At 40.0% G+C, this 9,909-nt stretch overlaps 1 pseudogene; it reads right to left on the reverse strand.

Annotated features, from left to right (window-relative positions):
- Nucleotides 1-9,408: 9,408 nt before the first annotated feature.
- LOC129891015 (5S ribosomal RNA) lies at nucleotides 9,409-9,528 on the reverse strand (annotated as a pseudogene).
- Between the last annotated feature and the right edge of the window lie 381 nt (nucleotides 9,529-9,909).

A 9,909-nucleotide genomic window follows, 5' to 3' on the forward strand; every position in this document is an offset into this window, starting at 1 on the left:
TCCTTGGAGTCATTTGATTGTGTCGTAGCATATCCAGCTCACATGATAATGTCCAAGGAACTTATGAGACATTCCGAGTTTAAAAAAAAGGTGGGGTGTAACATCCTTCCCCCCTTTAGAACATTCATCCCCGAATGTTAGACAAAACTCCTCTTAGTACCTTATACAAATCGTAGGGAGATTCTTTGAAATCTTCTAAACACATACTTCCCTACAAGTACTTCATATATGTATTTCAGGAGTCGGGGTTACCTGTAAATATCGGTTACAAGTGCAGATACTTGTATTTCATGTTCTCTTTAGTTCCCCGATCATCCTTTTTCTGGTTTTTGTTTTTCTGTTGTATCTTGTTGGAAGGCACGTCTTTAGTCTATAATTTTCCAGTTTGCCGATCTGAGATGGCGATAGGTTTTGCCTCACAGGATTCCATCTCCTGGACCTTATCTATGGAATATACCCTGGGTGGCTCGTCAGTACCTTTACGAAGCATTCTTATCTGATGGACTGGGCGTATAGTTTCCAAGTGAGGTGGTAAGCTCAACTTACCCGCCACATTTCCCATCTTATGAGTAACTTAATACAGTCTAATATATTTTGGGTTAAGTTCCCTTTTCTGGGTGACTCCGTTATGAACATCCAATCATGAATTTGCACTCTGTGTATCGATGTCGATTATCTGTATATCATTTCTGCCAACTCTGGGTTGTTACTCAATAGTGTACTTAATCCTGTTTGGCCTACCGGCTTAGTCTTTTCTCCAATAGGGGGACTTATACGCTTTGCCTTACAACATCTTGTAAGGGGTCATCTGGATACTGGAACGGTAGCCCTTCTCGTTGGCAACCTCAATAAGTGGGGGATGATCATCTCAGTTACTCTTAAAGCCAACCATATTAGTCCGCACTATATCTTCTAAGGTCTGATAGTATGCTCAGTCTATTCAGTAGCTCGAGGGAAAATGCGGTACGAAGACCTGTCTATTCTACCAATCTTTTCTTGGATTGATCTCTAGATGTTAATCATAATTAAAGTCCCTCTATCTGAGATATTAACTAGGGAAACCTCACAGAACCTTACCATTCCCATGTTCTATAACTCCCCATTTTTTCAGCAGCATAAGTGTTCTTGATTGGAAGCAACTGGGCTGATTCATTATCCTACTCACAATAACCCATATAGCACCCTACTATTACAAAGTATAAAATGGGTGTGTAATGACGTTGATAATGTGAGAATCGTTAGCCTCGTATAGTCCTTTTCGACTCTTTTCAGAACTGTAATTGGCATTCTATCTTTTGGGTCCTTCTTCTCCTCTTTCTTTCCACTCCTTAGGGTTGGATACCGAAAAATGCCGCAGTCCCCTCATGTAATGGCTCTCATAGTCGTTCTGTTCTTTGTCTAACATGATCTGGTATAATTCTGATGGAATTTTTGCGTATATACTTGCCATCCTATAGTAACCAGCTAGTTCTGCCAGTTTCGTTTAAACTCTTTCACCACTTTTCTTACCCCCACTTGTAACCCTCTAGACACACTATCCTATGTCATTTTATTCCTTACAAAATGATGAGAGAGTACAAGAAGTATCCTAGCGTTATCTCGCTAGTCCTCATGTTTTACCTTGCTTTTTTCTCCCTTATCCTACATTCGATGTTGGGGCAGATCTTTGGCCCAATCGTGGCCATGTATTATGTCACCAGTAGTACCAATTCCATCTCGATAGTTTGGCTTAACCTATCTTTGCATTTCTTGGTAGTTAATTGTAACTTGGGCTTCTTTGCGTGGAATAATAGCTATGGGGACTCCGTAAGGTCTTACCATTTCGTCACCCTACAATTTTACACCTTCTCGGCTGAGTATGTAGCCTTTGATCGAAGGAGCAGGGGTTAATATCGTTAATCCACAAGTAACATTCCCTATAGAGCCATCTATTGATGGTGTGTGAAGTGAATCTTGTAGTCCTGGTCATATTATGGAATTTTTGACCTTGGGTATTACTTCCTGGTTTCCATAAATTATATCAACTAGTACCCTTACCTTTTTGGGTTTTGCTTTTCAATCCTTAGAGTTGGCTACCAAGTGGTGTCGAAATCCCCTTACCCACTGGCCCATATAGTCATTCTGTGGTTTTCCTCTTATTAACTAGTTATATGTTGAAGAGTTGTGGCATTTGAGTGCGTCGTCAGTTAGCAGTTAGCTAATCCTTCTTGTCTTGCTTAATCCTTTTTACAATACCCTTAACGTAACATATAGTATTCCAAGAACATAATCTCATGTCGTTCCTCCGCCGCTAGTTCCAATTCTTCCATCTCATGTGATCATACCATCACTAACACATTAAGTTCCATCAGAATTTTGAGGTTAAGCATGCTGGGGCGAGAGTAATACTGGGATGGGTGACCTCCCTGGGAAGTCTTCATGTCGTGTTTCTTTGTAATCCTTTCCATAATGAGTGGGGCACTCAATTTAGCTCCACATTTACCTTAGCATTGTCTCGTGAGTCTTTATGTTTTGCCCTGTCCTTTCGTCTGTTATCTTACATCCAGTATCGGCGTAGACCTTTAGCTCCACTATCCTTTATTCACTTTGTGTTCTCCTCATTTTCTACCACAGGAGGCTTTCTATTCCTTTTTCTTTGGTTATTTATCTATCGCAACATCATTTGTGGCTAACTCTATAACCAACGTTTTGGATTTTGGTCTAGCATGCTGTCATTATCCTTCGTAATGTCTCTTAAGTTGGTTGATATCCTTTCATGGTTACACTCTTCTATTTTTATATGCAGCCACCTTCTAGTGTTATCTTGTTCAAGGTCTCATCACAAACTTCTTAACGCTGCTTTATGTAGCATTCTGTCTTCCATTCAATTATTGGTAGCTTCCGGACCTTTCTAACTTGGTTCGGCAAGATATCTTATTGAATTTTAGATGCCCATCTCAAATATATTCCCATATTAATTGCCTTCACCTTACTTTTTCCATTTTCTCATTAACTTCCCCCCTATAGAGGGTACTCATACTTTCCTTTGTTTGTACTTGTAGTCGTTCCAATTTCAATTAGGCAGTACTAGTATTCTGACGATAACTATTCCAAGTTTTCTTGAAGTAGTGGCTTTGTCCCAACCTGTATCCTTTGTTTCTTGGGATGAATGGAAGTTATGCCATTTATTCCTTAAGTTTGTCGTCCTCATCTTGTAAGGGTTCCACTATTTTTGGGGAAATATTGTGTACACGCATCATTTCTTTATATCTTAAGCTCCATACTCTTACTACATGCTCAACATAGGCTTTTATCTTAATCAACGTATACTAGGTACACCTTACTAGTGGTCCTACTTTATCCTTCTATAATTGTATCACACTGTTAAATTCATACTTACATATCGATATCCCTCTATTAGTTCGTATTCATATTCAGTTCTTGACATCTCTTTAAGGTACTTCTATTAGAAGTTCTTTCCTCAATTAGTCGGTGGAGAACTATAAATTGTTATCATAAATCATTTTCCAACCATTGTTGGAAGAAATCGAAACCTTTTAAACATTACAGTACTTCTTTTAGTACTTGACCTACCTGGTCTCCTTTTGAGTTTATCCTCGAGCTATGAACAACTCATCTAATTTACAATTAGGAGTTGAGGGCTTGGTATTTTTGTCAAAAAGAGTGAAACTCATTCGCGGGACATCTTATCCTTCATCCTGAGCCCTTTGTTTATATTCCTACAGTACAAATATGGCTGGAGATACCATAGTCCAAACTTTCTACTTAAATAAGCTTTTGTTCCTCCAAAATAAAATTCTTCAAGTGAAAAGGGTGCCCCTTATCGGCAACCTGAAGGATACCTCTTACAGCTTTAATTGAACACAGTAGGGGTACTTGGTATCAACTTCTCAGACATCTCAAAAATCTATGTTTCATTTCCTTTTCCCCGTTCTGGGAAAATTTTGGTAGAGTGTCCTCTACACTTCTTACTATCCCATAACCTTCACGCAGAAAATACCAACAATGCCCGACAACGCCAACACATATATATATATTCATATACCATCACAGCCGCAAAAGGCTTTCAATATCATCTTACACCACAGCCACACGGGGCTTTCAATATTAACAATAATATAAAAATACTGGACTTACCTCATATGTCCAACTTAAAACTACATCTGTGGCATTTCCTGTTTGCCTTCCTTTCAGGTTTCAACTTTACATTTCAATATTAGCTCAATACCTTACCAAACAGATATCTTCCGTGGCTTTACTTTACTTACCTACATGCTTCATAACTTTCCATATCGTTAATTACTTCCTTCTGTTGGTGTCGTCCTTCTGTTAAGATCCAAGGTTAGTATAAGGAATTTTCCTATGACTCGGATCTAAAACACGATCTCAGATGTGAAAGAAAAGTAACATCTTAAAAGTCTGTAGCTTCCTATTTATGGATGTGGCATGCAACACATCGATAACCAAGACTCTACTAGACACAGTCTGCAGACAGTCCAAAGACGAACTGCTATGATACCACTTCTGTCACGACCCAACCCCGTAGGCTGCGACTGGGTCCGACCTGGACCCCCCGTACACATATTTATCAGTTGTGGTCACATTGAACTGTAAATAAGATGATATTATATAACAGAGCCCCAATGGGCAACAACATGAACATATACCAATAGCCCTTTTCGTTCGTATCATAACATGACAGGGCACGCAAGCCAACAAGGCTGCCATAACATAATCGCATATATCATATATCAGGTAGACCCAGCTGAATCAAACTGACATACACAACCCATATATATATGTCTGCAGACCTTTAAAAAATATTAATGACAACATATGGTGGGACAGGGCCCCCGCTGTACCCCTGAATAAATAAAATGATGATATACATCAGTGGCTAGTGCCAAAACTAGGCTCTGATACAATGGAGCCTCTTCCAGCTAAGCTAAGTGCAATCCTAAGCTGATGGACTCCCAAACCCCATACCTATACCTGTGGGTATGAAACGCAGCCCCCCAAAGAAAGGGGGTCAGTACGACATATGTACTGAGTATGTAAAAGATAACATAATACAAGTGGAAGCATATCTGAAGTAGAGAAACAGGGGATAAACTATCAAAATTGGAAACCTGTACCTGTACTTTGTGAGTCATAAAAGCATGCATGTTCAAATTATACAATATAGCGGGCCCTTTCAGGGATTCGGTGAATCATATCTATAGTATCAGTATCAATTCCCGTACCATCATCACCTTATTATAACACATCATCATTATATATATATACATATGTACCCAACCCTCTAGTGAAGGGCTCGATGGACAATACAGTGAGTTGTGCACGATAACGGACCCAGCCTGAGACTGGGTGAAAGAAGTGTTATAGTATACATGAGTAGAGTAGTGAGAAACAAAACACGGTTTAAATCATTATCTGAACTCAATAAAGTCATCAAGTGAACCATCACCTTGGGATTAGGGTAGAAGGTATCTGACGTATACTCTCTAACTGTCACTAAGGGAACATTGTAAATAATTAATTCACGAAAGAAAAGTGAAGAACTTATCTTAATTTCTTAGAAACCATAGCTGCCTTCTTTCTCTTCCTCTCTACGTTTTTCTTTTCTTGTTCCTGGCTGAATTTTTGGCTAAGAATGACATACTTAGTCATAATACACATATATATAGGGTGGCTATAGGGGTGACACCTGTCACCCCCCTATGGTGACACGTGTCCAGCCATGATTGGGCCACCATATCTATGCAACCAATTAGGGGCTGCCACATGGCAATGGGTCCCACCTCCCCCAAGCAGGTGGGACACCTACTTGACCCCAAGCAGGTGGGTCACCTACTTGCTTGAGGTGCTGCCATGTGGCACTCCTCCATTGGCTGCCATGTGTTACTTTTTTCATAATCTCGTCTTATTTTAAGAGCCTATGTAATCCATGCTACGCAAGCTTGGTACGTACTCCAATAGATTAAGTATATAAGACTTCCAAGTTAGTAGCTTACGTAGGTAAATCGAGTCCTATGACTCATTACTTGGCCTCCAATTCCTTCCGGATTCTTATGACTTCATCTCCAACCTTCTCTACTATGGGGTATCACATCCTCCCCTCCTTGGAGTCATTTGATAGTGTCGTAGCGTATCCGTCTCACATGATAATGTCCAAGGAACTTATGAGACATTCCGAGTTTAAAAAAAAGGTGGGGTGTAACACCCCTAATGATATCTAAAGGGTACATCGGATAAGTACCTTCCTGGTCTTTAGGTGACGGTTCACTTGAGTGTTTCATTGAGTCTCAGAGGGTGACTTAGTTGCATATAGTTTCTAATTACTCTCTTTGTGCATGCTGTAACCCTTCTTTCTTCGTGTCCTACAATGGACCGGATATTATGTCTGGCGCAGCTTTACTACTTCTTTCACCGCGTCCCGGGCCGGATGTGTACAGTTCCACGCACGAGGAAACGATTCTGTTCATGAGTTGTGATATATGTTATATGTTATGATGATACGATTATTTACCGAGTCCCGGGGACGGTTGTAATATGATAGTATATGTGGCGAAATAAGGAAGGAACACCGAGTCCCTCCTTAGAGGGTTGGGTACGGTATGTATATTATGATGGTACGCTATAGATATACACCACTCCATTCACCGAGTCCCTCACTAAAGGGGCCGGATACTTTATGAAGGAATGCATATGAGATTAGAGTGATACATGTGTGACCCCGAGCCCCCGTAGTGAACCGGATGTAATACGATGACATACATGATAAGATTATACTGTGTACGAGGATATGATACCGTATACGATGATATGATGAAATAAAATACATGATGGTACGATGACATGTGAAAATGAGGAAATGATTATGACACCAAGTTCACTAGCGGGTTAGGCATAGCATATGATGATGTGTATGATTACATGTCCTAAGGTGGAGGTACAATTATTTGTTAATTGTTATACTTGTCCTGTTCATCCCTACTTCAGTTATGGTCTCAGTTATGTGTTGTTATGCTTTATATACTTAGTACATATATTGTACTGACCCCCCATACTCCGGGGGCTGCGTTTTAATGCCCGCAGATACAGATGCTTATTTTGTAGACCCGTCAGCTTAGGAGTTTCTCTCAGCCATGTCGGCAGTGCTTTACTGTTCTGGAGCCTAATTTTCGATACTGGTCACTTAATGTATATATTTGTATATTCAGGGGTACGGCGGGGGCCCTGTCCTGCCATATGTTGCCGTCACTATTCTTAAAGGTCTGTAAACATATGAATGTGGGATGTTTGTGAGTTTGTTTCGATTTTGCCTATACAACATTTTGTGAATATTGTTATGTTACAACAGCCTTGTCGTCTTGCATGTGCTTATGTGTTATGAGACGAGTGAAAGAGGCCACACACACAAAAAAAAAGTTTTAACTCATTGGGGTTTTTTTTATTTTGTGAGAGGTATTACCTTGTTCATAGTTCAATATGGCTACAACTGATAGGTAGGTATACAGGGGTCCAGGTCGGACCCCAGTCGCAGCCTATGGGATTGGGTCGTGATAGAAGTGGTATCAGAGCAGTTTGTCCTTGGAGTGTTTGCAGACCGTGTCTAGTAGAGTCTTCGTTATCGATGTGTTGCGCGCCACATCTATAAACAGGAAGCTACAGGGCATTAAGGATGTTACCTTTCTTTCACATCTGAGATCGTGATATAGATCTGAGTCATAGGAAAATTCCATATTCTAACCTTGGATCTTAAAAAAAGGAGGTAATTGACTACATGGGACATTACGAAGCATGCAGGTAAGTAAAGTAAAGGCACAGAAGATATCTGTTGGGTAAGGTAATGAACTAATATTGAAATGTAAAGTTGAAACCTGAAAGGAAGGCAAACAGGAAGTGCAACAGATGCAGCTTGAAGTTGGACATACGAGGTAAGTCCAGTATTTTTATAATATTATTAATATTGAAAGCCCCGTGTGGCTGCGGTGTAAGATGATATTGAAATCCCTATGCGGCTGTGATAGGATATAAATATGTATATGTTTGTTGGCCCTATGAGGCATTGTTGGTATTTTCTACATGCAGGTTGTGGGATAGTAGGAAGTGTTGAGGAAACTCTGCCGAAATTTTCCCAAGACAAGAAAAGGAAATGAAACATAGAATTTTAGTATGCCTTAAAAATTGATATCAGGTACCCCTATTATGTTTAACTAAAGCTGTAAGAGATACTCTTCATGTCATCGATGAGGGACACTCTCTTTACTTGGGGATGTTTAAATATGAATTGAACAGTGTGATACGAGTATGCAGGGATAAAGTGGGACCAATAGTAAGGTGCACTTAGTATGCGTTGACTAAACTAAAAGCCTGCATTGAAAACACAATAAAAGCATGGAGCTCAAGATACAAAAAAATAAAATGACGCGTGTACACAACGTCGCCCCAAAAAATGGTGGAACCCTTAAGGGGCGAGGATGGAAAACTTAAGAAATAAATGGCGCAACTTCTATTTGTCCCAAGAAACAAGGGATATAGGTTGGGAAAGCCACTACTCCAAGAGAATCTTGGACAATGAATATTGAAATACAAATGTGGCCTAGTTAAAAGGAAATTTGGAACGACTACAAGGGTATATCAACTTTTATAAGGATAAGTAGAATGTGGCCTTGGGAAACTTATTTCATGGGTCCCATTACTCAAGTACAGAGTAACAAACGAGATGTCGCACTATGTATGAAAAGGTTCTCGTCATTTCATAATTTAACCAAGATTTCTTATGTGGATAACCAGGTTGTAAAAAAAATACAGGAAGATGGGGACCTGATGCAGTACCACGTAGATTGGAGAAAGAGATTGGGCAAAATCGAGACTGGACATTGAGATATAGAGCAAGGTACAGGCATATAAAAGTATGAGTACCCTCTAAAGGGGGGAAGTTAATGAGAAAATGGAAAAAGTTGGAGGAGGCAATTGATATGGCAATACATTTAAGATGGACTTCTAAACTTCAATAAAATATTTTGCCAAACCAAGTTAGAAAGGTTCGGAAGCCACCAATAATTGGATGGAAACTAGAATGCTATATAAGAAAACATTAATAAGGTTGTGATGAGACCTTGAACAACATAACACTAGAAGGCGGTGGCGTATAAAAACAAAAAGGTGTAACCATGGAAGGATATTGACCAACTTAAGAGACATTACGAAGGATAATGATAGCCTGCTAGACCAAAATGACCAAAAAGGGACATGGTCATGGTGGAACTAAAGATCTACCCCTATGAGGGTTGCAAGATAACAAAGGGAAGGATAAGGCGAAACATAAAGACTCGCGAGACAATACTGAGGTAAATTTGGAGCTAAGTTGAGTGCCCCACACATTATGGCAAGGGTAACAATGAAACGCGACACGAAGACTTCCCAGAGAGGTCACCCATCCCAGTATTACTCTCACCCTAGCACGCTTAACTTGAAAATTCTGATGGAACTTAATGCGTTAGTGCTGGTATGATCGCGCGAGATGGAAGAATCTGAACTAGTGGCAGAGAAATGAAACAAGATTATGTTCCTAGAGTACTATACGTTATGTGAGGGGTATTGTAAAAAGGATTTAAGCCAGACAAGAAGGATTAGCTAACTGCTAACTCATGACGCACTAAAATACCATAGCTCTTCAACATAAAACCAGTTAGTGAGAGGAAAACCATAGAATGACTATATAGGCTAGTGGGCGAGGGAATTTCGACACAACTTGGTAGCCAACTCTAAGGGCGAGAAATAGCAAAACCCTAAAGGTAAGGGTACCAACTGATGTAAGTTACGGATGACAGGAAGTGATACCCAAGGTCGAAAATTCCACTGTATGACCAGGATTACAAGACTCACTTTGCACTCCAGTGC

The sequence above is a fragment of the Solanum dulcamara genome, chromosome 5, assembly GCF_947179165.1.
Source record: "Solanum dulcamara chromosome 5, daSolDulc1.2, whole genome shotgun sequence".
Lineage (NCBI taxonomy): Eukaryota > Viridiplantae > Streptophyta > Magnoliopsida > Solanales > Solanaceae > Solanum > Solanum dulcamara.